Consider the following 11407-nt stretch of genomic DNA (forward strand, 5'->3'; position numbering starts at 1 on the left):
GGAGAATGAGTTCCGGAAACCAGGTCCGGGTGGGCCAATACGGCGCGACCAGCAGGACCTGCTCCTCGTCCTCCCTGACCTTGCACAGTGTCTGTGCGAGTAGGCTCACTGGGGGAAATGCATACTTGCGTAAAGCCCGAGGCCAGCTGTGTGCCAGTGCGTCCGTGCCGCGGGGCCCCTCGGTCAGGGAGAATATAGCTGGCAGTGGGAGGACTCGCGGGAAGCAAACAGGTCTAACTGAGCTTCCCCGAATCGACTCCAGATCAGCCGGATCGTCTCGGGATGGAGTCGCCACTCTCCGAGAAAGTGAGCTGTCGTGAGAGCGCATCGGCCGCACGATTGAGCTCCCCCGGAATGTGGACAGCGCGCAGCGACCTGAGCTGCGTGTGACTCCAGAGGAGGAGATGGCGGGCGAGCTGTGACATGCGGCGTGATCGTACACCTCCCGGCCGGTTGATGTACGACACAGCCGCAGTGTTGTCCATGCGGACCAACACATGCTTGCCTAGCAGCAGTGGCCGAACTGCCGCAAGGCCAGATGCACTGCCAACAGCTCCAGGCAATTGATATGCCAAAGCAGTCGAGGCCCTGTCCAGAGCCCCGAGGCTGCCTGCCCGTTGCATGTAGCGCCCTAGCCCGTACTGGAGGCATCTGTTGTGACAACAACATGCCAGGACACTTGTTCTAAGGGCACCCCGGCCCGTAGAAAAGCACGGTCCGTCCAGGGGCTGAAGGAGCGGCAACACTCGCGCGTGATACTCACCCGAAGTGAACCGCGGCGCCATGCCCACCTCAGGACTCGGGAGTGCAACCAGTGCTGAAGTGGTCTCATATGAAGCAATCCGAGCGGCGTGACCGCAGCTGCGGATGCCATATGCCCCAGGAGCCTCTGAAACTGTTTCAGTGGCACCACAGTCCTGCCTCTGAAGGAACTCAGGCAGTTCAGCACTGATTGGGCGCGCTCGTCCATGAGGCGCGCCGTCCTACTCACCGAGTCTAACTCCACACCGAGAAAAGAGATTCTCTGCACAGGGGAGAGCTTGCTCCTTTCCCAGTTGACCCGAAGCCCCAACTGGCTGAGGTGCCGTAACACCAGCTCCCTGTGATCGCACAACTGCTCTCGGGACTGGGCCAGAATGAGCCAGTCGTCGAGGTAGTTGAGGACCCTGACGCCCACTTCCCGTAGCGGGGCAAGGGCGCCTTCAACGCCCTTCGTGAAGACACGGGGAGACAGGGAGAGCCCGAAGGGGAGGACCTTGTACTGCCATGCCCGACCTTCGGACGCAAACCGTAGGAACGGTCTGTGCCGCGGAAGGATCGAAACATGAAAGTAAGCATCCTTCAGGTCAATCGCTGCAAACCAATCCTGGGGATTGCACCCCAGGATTGGTCGAAGACCACCTCCTTTCTTGGGTACGATGAAGTAAGGGCTGTAAAAACCCCTGCCTCATCTCGGCTGGAGGGACCGGCTCGATTGCATCCTTTGCCAGGAGGACAGCAATCTCCTCGCGCAAGACAGGAACGTTCCGAGCTACCACTGAGGTCTCGAGAACGCAGCTGAACTTGGGAGGTCGCCTGGCGAACTGAATCGCATAGCCGAGTCGAATTGTGCGCGTGAGCCACCGAGACGGGCTGGGCAGCGCAAGCCACGCTTCCAGACGCCGTGCAAGGGGCTCCAACGGCACAATCGACGTACCTGCGGTGGTGCAGCGCAGAGGAGTAGGGCTGGATAGTACAGAAGGCAGCGCGTTCTGAAGCATCCTTACCGAACTCCCTAGGTCCCAAAGGGGACTGGCTAGAGGTGCGTGGGGAGGCACTGCGTCCCCGAACCGCACTCTCTTGGCCGCTGGCAAGATGGGTCGCGGGCGAGAGTGAGGAGGCAGTGCGTCGCGCACTGTCAACCCGCGAACCTGATAACCCGGGGAAAAAGGAAATTGCTCTTCTTTTGACAAAGTGGGTACCGCTGGCTTTCTTGAGCCAGCGGCGGAACAGAATGAATGATTCTCCCCCCAACCCTCCTTCGGGGGAAGGAGCGGCGCTGATCCCGCCATCTTCTGAGATAGAGCAGCTTCCCACACCTCCGGGTTGCCCGTGTCAGGGCCGTTTTATCGCCTCCTTGGACGATATCGGGGCCAGTTGGAACACGGGGGGGGGGGCGCCACGCTCCTGCAAGAGGCTCGACGCCCCAGCACAAGGCGGAGCAGCTCAAAGGGACACAGGAGGGCGCCCACGGTGACCAGCAGACTGGGGCTTGCCCTGTGGCGGAGCGGTGCATCACGCCGGGGCAAGATGTGCTGGACGGCCTCGGTCTGCTGCAGTACTGCCGAGAACTGCTGGGCACAGTCCTCGACAGTGTCGCCGAACAGTCCAGCCTGGGAGACAAGAGCGTCGAGAAAGTGTACTTTGTCGACTTCGCCCCTCTCCACAGGCTGAGCCACAGACGGCACTCTTGGACCACAAGTGTGTGCACATCGCCTTCCCGAGGCACTGCGCTGTGACTTCCGTTGCCCGTAGGGCAAGGCCAGTCGCTGAGCGCAGCTCCTGCGTCAACCTCGGGTTGGTACTACCCTCGTGCATTTAATGCCTTGGCCTGTGTACTCGCAGGATAGCCGTGGCATGCAGGGCAGGGGCGGCCTGGCCCGCAGCACTATAAGCTTTGGCCGAGAACGGCCATCAGCCTATAGGCTTTGGACGGGAGGCGCGAACGACTCCCCTAAGTGGCGGCGTTTCGCGGGCACAAGTGCACCGCGACCGCTCTCTCCACCTGGGGAATGTCAGCGTCACCCTTAGCCGCCCCGCCATCGAGGGTAGCGAGGATGGAGGAGGCAGACGCGCCGCTTCTGGCCGTAAAAAGGGGCCGTCCACGACTTCATCAGCTCCTCGTGCACTTCCGGGAAGAAAGGAACCAGGGCAGGGCGTGGTCGCGAGCCACAGCCTCTGCCGAGGAGCCAATCATCTCACCGCGAGGGCTCAGGACTGAGAGGTGTGCACGCCTCCAGCCCGATCTCGCGGCGGCCCGGGAAAGCACGGCCGTCAACTCTGGGTCCGATTCGGCGGCGGCCGCGAACCCCGCAGCTGCGCCGAACCTTCATCCTCAGAGGACGATTACCCATCCCCCGATGCCGCGATCGACATCTAATCCTCTATCGGCGCGCCGAATGAAACTGCTGGGCACGCCGTGAGACGGCACAGCAGAATCACCGGGGAGCCGCACAGAACAGCTGCTGCAGGAGGAGTGAAAGGTCCGTGGGGACTGGCCCGGCGGAAGGCTCTCACTGTAACCCTCAGATCGCCCAGAGCACTAGCCGATGGTTCTCTGCTCGTGGCAGAGAAGCCAGCGCGGGTAGTGACAGAGGGGGCCCCTCCCATCCCCGTGAGGAGAGAGAGGCGCGATCGCAGCGCTGCTATGGTTACACGCTCAATGAACGCATAAACCATCCACGAACGCAGCTTCAGCGTGCTGGAGCCCCAGACACTGAAGACAACGATCGTGGCTGTTTACGGAGGACAGGAAACGACCGCAACCAAGAGATCACGGCCGGAACAGCGTCTTTAAAAAGACGTGAACCGACCATGATTTGCTCTTTTAGGAAATTTGCTCTTTCAGTTGAAGTGCCCAGGGGAATCGCTGCAGACAGGACACCGCTGTTCGCACCGTAACGCCAACCAGAACAGCTTCCAGACAGATGATGAATGGCTTTGTGGAGATCAACACGTTCATCCACTCGGCTCCGAAGCAAAAATCGGATGAGTGGATGCACCTGTCGCCCTTTTATACCCGTATGCACGGGGAGTGGCTCAGGTATGCAAAATCCACTAGCCAATTTCATTGGCGTTTTCTCTTAAGTCAGAGATGATTGGGGCTTCCAAGTAAATCCCCTATGTCGTCACGACATAACTCGTAGTGACCGACAGATAGGGAACCATGTTACTCAATCGGCACCTGCTTTTCCTTATGTCAAATGCGCACATTGTTTAGGAAGTAAACTTGTGATGAAGTGATGTCTTTAACTCTTTTTTTTTTTACTTGTATATACTGAAAAAGTGGTCTTTAAATTACATTTGAATCCATAATGTTTTTATAACAGCATTCAATAACCAGCAGCAGGTCTTTTTTTTTTTTTGCAGGGGTTAGTCTCTTTTGTGGAGAAGACTGAATACAAGTTTACTGAACTAACAAAAGTGACACTATAAAACTAACGGAAACTAGAAACACAAATACACTGAAACTTAATTTAATGATTTGACACGTAGGATGAAGGTGCGTGACAACCCCCAAATATTGTTTTGGTGCTATTTTCTGTTCTCTAAATCCATCAATCCTTTGATTCATTAAATCCCAGTCAGTGTCTTTCCTTATTGTTTATAGCATTCAGCTACTGTAGCAGTTATCTGAATATCAGATGCCATATGTGAAATTACAGTAGTTAGCGAAACTGTATTACTGTAGAATAGGATGTACAGTATGGACAAGGTAACACTATTTATAATAGCCTAGAATATCTCTTATAATAGGTCAATAATTAACATGAATTAATGCTAACTATAGGACTTATAATATACACTGCACTCCAAAATTTTGGAAACGCCCTAGAAAAGTGGGGTTTTTGACAATATTGGCATGAATCCTTTTTAATTTGTGATCATTTTGCACTGATCAGGGACAACACAAACTACGAATTTTTTTTTTATTACAAACAGTTTATACATAAAAAAAACTTAAATTTTCGATTCATGAAAATATCCACCATAGCAGCTATTACAGCTCTGCATAATCTGGGCCAAGTTTAACCAGTAACCAGGGTTTTTCCAAAAAGTGTAACTATTTGACGGTTTGAATGAATGAATGAATGAATGATGCATTTATATAGCGCATTTATTGTGTATTGCCGTACACCCAAAGCGCTTTACAATCATGTGGGGGGGGGGGTCTCTCCTCAACCACCACCAGTGTGCAGCATCCACTTGGATGATGCGACGGCAGCCACAGTACAACGGCGCCAGTGCGCTCACCACACACCAGCTACAGGTGGAGAGGAGAGTGTGATAGAGCCAATCAAGTGGATGGGGATTACTAGGAGGCCATGATTGATAAGGGCCAGTGGAGGGAATTTGGCCAGGACACCGGGGTTACACCCCTACTCTTTACGAGAAGTGCCATGGGATTTTTAATGACCACAGAGAGTCAGGACCTCGGTTTAACGTCTCATCCGAAAGACGGTGCTTTTTACAGTATAGTGTCCCCGTCACTATACCGGGGTGTTAGGACCCACACAGACCACAGGGTGAGCACCCCCTGCTGGCCTCACTAACACCTCTTCCAACAGCAACCTAGTTTTCTCAGGAGGTCTCCCATCCAGGTACTGACCAGGCTCAACCCTGCTTAGCTTCAGTGGGCAACCGGTCTTGGGCTGCAGGGTGATATGGCTGTGGGTTTAAATGTATTTGGCTGTTTTGTATATTTTTAATGTCAAGAATATAAAATATACCAGTGGTAAGGGAATTAGGCCTTGATAAATTGTAATATCAATCTGTAAGAATATTTATTACCAAAAAGAGTAGAGCCTCTTAGCCAGATTGCCCCTCTCTCTCTCTCTCTCTCTCTCTCTCTCAGGTAGGGAGGTCTGTATTTAGTGTCATTGGCTTCAGACATAATAGTTATTTTGTTCATTCTGCTTTTTTTTTCAGTAGAAGTGACATTGTTGGAAGATCTGAAATTGAAAAGATTTAGGTAAAAAACATGTAGTTCTTGGCAAATGATGAGAGGTGATACCAGTAAATGGTGGCATCGTGGTTTATTCCAATGGATTATATAAATGATAGAATGTAGTCCAAAGTAATTTTATGTGTGATATTTGAAAAATTTAACTCTTGTCTCAGAGGAATAATAAGGTTTTAGTGGTCATTTGCAAAATGTAACACTTAATACAGTTTATTATTGTTTATTGTAAGTGTCTTATTCTCTTGTAATAAAGTAATAAATGCCAGCTGCCTCGATTTAAGCAAATGTATAACATTTTGTATAACATTACAATTTTTAATCTGTCAGAGACAATTTCTTTTTCTTAGTAATTCAGTAATTCAGTGGGGAAACTACAGTAATCTCAGGCATCCATGTGAAAGTTGCAGGGTCACCAAGATTGGACCAAATGGGTCCCTCGAATTTACTGCTTATTAATAGTAAGTAAATTAAGTTCAAGTATTGGTTAGGGTTAGGGATGCAGAATATGTGCTTTATAAGTACTAATATAGAACCAATATGTTTATAATAGGCATGCTAATAAGCAACTAGTCAATAACTGGTCCTCATACTAAAGTGTTACTTTTGTAAAGCTGTATGTAGTTTCTTAGCACTTTTCTGGGAGGTATGGGAAAAAAAAATTGTAGTTACTGATTACCTAACAGTGAACAAACGTGTTCAGCTGAGTGCTAAGTTGACTTTCTTAACGGCTTTCTTTCTTTCTGAGATTTCACACAGAAAAAGACACATTCCCACTGGTTGCCTGCACAACAATCTAAATTCTGCAACAAAAGATGCAGAAGTTCTCTTCATTCCCCTAAAACATGTAACCACTTTAAATCCATGGACTCAGTCACCGCAATTTTTTTTTTTTTTTAACTATCACAGTTTCTGAAGTATAACCATAACACACCAACACTATACTTGAGACTGGAGTGACAGAATCACTTACTGACCCTGTGAACGTATTTTTGGATGGACTATCCAGTTGCTCTCAGGAGTTTGAACTAACATGAACTATCTTACTATAGGGCCACTCTTGCATACCCTGTGAGAACCATGCAATAATTCCCTGATTTCTACACTACTGTTCAAATGTTTTAGATTGGTAAGTTTTTAAAAGAAGTCTCTTCTACTTACAATAAAGCTGCATTTTTTTTAATCCAAAATACTGCAAAAACAGTAATATTGTGATTATGTTATTATTATATATTACTCTTTTACAATTTTGAACAACTGTTTTCTAGAGAATATATTTTAAAATGCAATTCATTCCTTTGTTGGCAAAGCTGAATTTTCAGCATCATTGCTCCAGCCTTAAGAATCCTTCAGAGATCATTATTATTGTTGAAAACTATTTTTTTTTTTAGATGAACATAAAGTCAGCAGTGAAGACTGAAATAGACTGACTTTGTCTGAAATAGACTGACAAAGTCAGTCTATTTCAGCATTTAGCTGAAATAGAAAGCGGTTATAACATTATAAATGGTTTTACTGTTAATTTTGATCAATTTAATGCATCCTTGTTGAATAAAAGTATTAATTTCTTTCATAAAAAAAAGAAAAAAAATCTCACTGACCTTAACTTTTGAACCATATTGTAAATGTTACAAAAGCTTTCAATTTCAGATGTGGGAAAACTGAGCTGGTGCTGTCACGGTGCACACACGAGGGAGGAACCAGGAACACGCAGACGAGGATATAAACTCAAATAACTTTACTGACATCAAGGCAGGGCAAGACAAGGCAAGGCAGGGTAAGACACAGACATCCAACACCGGGGATAACGAGTAGACCAGACAGCAGGAAACTCAACAGGCAGGAACTTAAATACACACGCTAATGAGACAAACACACCTGAACAGAATGAACTAATAAATCACATGAAACAAGGACAGGAAACAAACCAAATATGGACACAAGGGGCAGGAACACATGACACACACGACAGAACCCTGACAGGTGCTCTACAATGTTTCTCACTTTTTTTGTTATTATATACAGTAGACCTACGATTAAATATCTTGATTTGATATGTTTAAATAATTAACAGTATCCCATTAGCAGTGGCCCTGGACCCTGGTAAGAGATGATGTGTATGCATGTGTTGACTCATATCAGACTATCACATATCAAAGCCATTTTGTCCAGCTGAAATATTTACTTGATCAACAGGTGTGCTGTCAACCAAAGGTTAAAGGTCAGCCTAATAAAAATTATGCTGAAACAGCTGTCTGTCAAAGATAAGAATGACATCATGTTTTTTGTCACATGACGTACTGTATGATAACTATTTATGATTTGCCATCCCTGGTTCCAGCAGGCTGTGCTTATTATCTGAATTTAGAGGCCATATACAAGCAGCATTCTATGATCAATATTGCAGTATAAAAGACAATAAGCAAATGCATTTTATGGACTGTACAGTAAACTGTACACTGGTCATATGAAGTAAAATGTCATCACATGGTGCAAACTCTTGGGTGCTATCAAGTTCAAGTTCAAGTTGAGCTTCTTATCCTTTTATCTCTGTATATGTGTATTGATACATAAATGGCAATGAGACTTTGTGAGGACCATCACAAGGACAAAATATGGCCTACAGAGCACACAATGTGGAAAACAGCCACCACACTGTTGTGTTTGGCTTCCAGGACACAAATGCTAGTTTAACATTTAGACACAAACAGTGAATACCATTCCTTCTAGAGAGAGCATGAGAGCTGATGGCTTTCCAGACAGTACTGCAGACTCCCTATTGAGGAAGTGGAATGAATTCACTCCAACAGAGTTACTGTCCCTTCACCAAATCAGCAAATACATGTGCACATTATTTTAGGTGTTCATAGTACTTTAGACAACGCTGAGTCTGTATTTTTTTATTAGTCTTTTACTTTTATTAGATCTTTTTTATAATCATACTTGATCAATATTTGAGTTTTCTGTTGTCTAAGTATCAAGTGTATCAAGAAGAATGTGTTAGGTATATATTGCATGAGTGGGCTGAATAATACTGTTGCTCAATGGATATATTGTTCAGTCATTTCTATACAATAACAAAAAGAGTCTGGGAGTCTGAGAATACATTTCTGTGCAAGTAAAGTTTCTGAGTTTCAAGGCTCACAATCAGTTTATAATATCCCAGAAGCCATTTGATTCACTTGCCTATATTAGGGCTGTGTTACAGCAGGTTGTGCTTATTTGCAGCACAGCATTACTTTGCGGTTAAGTGTCCGGAACAGCAAAGGATTTTGTGCCAAGGAATTCTTTAAATGCTTTTTATATCATAGTTATTGTTCTCTGTACATATCTATTCACTGGCTCAATGCAGATGAGCAAATTTAGTAATTAAATGGACGTCATTGGTCATTTATATTGTATATTCCATGTTTCCCCTCCCCCTTGTATGTCCATATGTGTGCTCTCTGTACTACAATGGAAGTTATGGTAACACTTTAGATTAGGGAACACTATTCACTATTAACTAGTTGCTTATTAGAATGTACATTACTAGCATATTGGCTGTTTATTAGTACTTATAAAGCACATATTAATACCTTATTCTGCTATATCCCTTTAAACCTACCCATTACCCAATACCTAAACATAACAACTACAAACAACTATCTTACTATCAGTAAACAGCAAATTAGGAGTTTATTGAGGGAGATCTCTTAATAGTGTTAAAAGTGTTACCAAGGTTATTTGTGTTCATGGATTTTGTTTTGAATGGCCTTAAGGACTCAGTTCTCCTGGGCAACTCAGACACATGGACAGGGTGAGAAAGCCCCACTGTATCTTTCTATTTCCATTGCGGAGAAAAATAAAGTGTTATCAAGCATCAAGAGCCCTACCAAGCACCTCTGGTCACTTAAAGGATGGTTCTATCAGCATGCTTTGATACCAGTTCTAAAACACACTCCAGGTTGAGAGGGTAACTCCCCATTCCCACTCAGAAAAGATTTATATGGAGCCTCCATAAAGTACCTGTCTCCCCATATCTGAACAACACAACAGAGTCCAGTGGACTTCAGCTCTTCTAGTACAGGTTCTCACTAGAACCCAGCAAGAACTTGAAGCAGGAACATTTTAATTTCCTGGAAACTGAAGAAGTGAAAATAGGCAGAAGAAGAGGAGGAGACGGAGGAGAAGGAGGAGAGAGAGGTGTAGGACCTTCTGTGTGTCAAGTGGAATTCAAGTCCAGGGTACTGAGCAGGCAGAGTGGTGGGGCACTGCCTCCTTGACGGAACTGATCAGACTCAGCAGACACCAAGCAAGACAGGCACGTAAGACAAAAACCTTCTCATTCCTTGGCTGTCTTTGCCTATACCTGTCTCTGTTTTTTTCTTTCTTTTTTTTCTTTACCTCTTCAGTGATGGTCAGTATTCTGCTGTTATCTAATGCTACCTAATAAAAGATATGTAAATTGGAATGCATTAAATACTTAAAACCTTATTTACTTCATCTTATATACCTCAAAGGGTGAATTATAATAATTTAAAATATAATATAAAAAATATACATTTTATTTTAATATTTCATAATTTGGCTGGTTGCTTGCATGAGCATGTCTTGACTGTTAGAGAGCCTGGACAGAAATAACCAACCAATTCTGAAATAGGGTTTTCTGTTGCTGTACTAGGCAATACATCCTCTATAATGATATACTATAAACTTGCACAAATGTCCTTACAGATTGAGTTTTGCTGTTACTGTAGGTCCGAATAGCTGGTTTAATATGCAATTAGAAGTAATGGCATCTACATGTAAAACAGCAATTAAAATTTTGTCAGTATTAGTAATGGTTTGGGATGGATGAGGCAAGTGATATGCTGAGCCAACATTTAAGAGATACCTAAATTAAAGTGTGTCCCTGCAGTATTCTTCAGGCCACTGGTTTGATAGGCACCAGCATGTGTCAGTAGAGATTTGTCATACGATCCCTTGGTGATGAGACCTGACTCCGTTAAATAGTGGACACCACCTCTCTCTCTCTTTCTCTCTCTCTTTCTCTCTCTCTTTCTCTCTCTCTCTTTCTCTCTCTCTCGCTCTCTCTCTGTCTTTCACAGTCCTGCCACCCCACCACAGAGCACTGACACAGTTTGCACAGATACCCACTTTAGCCAAAGGGTTTTATGACCTCTCGCAATGTTTGTTCACCTAAAAAAGCTTTCAGTAAGTCAGGGTGTTCGGACTAGGCTGACTGTTAGAAAGCCAAGTGTAAGCCTTAGAAAATTATTATTATAATTTTGTTTGTTTGTTGTGAAGATTGCCTGGATTTAGTGTAAGTGTGTGCTCATTTTCTTCAGAATAATATGAGGGATTCCCTCATGCGTGTTTCTTATTTAAAGCTGCATTTGAATACACTTAAATTTAGGAAATAAACAACTGTATTCTATAATAGATAAATAGCAATAGATCAGTTGTTCGAGAAAATTGGATTTGGGTATAATTCATGCAGTTGGAAATGTTTTGATGTTAATGTATCTGATAAGAGACCAGATTAGTAGAATTAAATTAGTCAGTTTAAAATGGTTAAAGCTTTAATGTGTTTCAACTAACCCAGCAAACAATATTCTACTGGGGCTTGTGTGATGACGTTTAGATTATTTTATTAAAATGTGAAGAGGAATTTATCATTGTAAACTAACAAAAAACAAAAAGGGC

Source organism: Barbus barbus (genome assembly GCF_936440315.1).
Source record: "Barbus barbus genome assembly, chromosome: 7".
In the NCBI taxonomy this organism is placed as follows: Eukaryota; Metazoa; Chordata; class Actinopteri; order Cypriniformes; family Cyprinidae; genus Barbus; species Barbus barbus.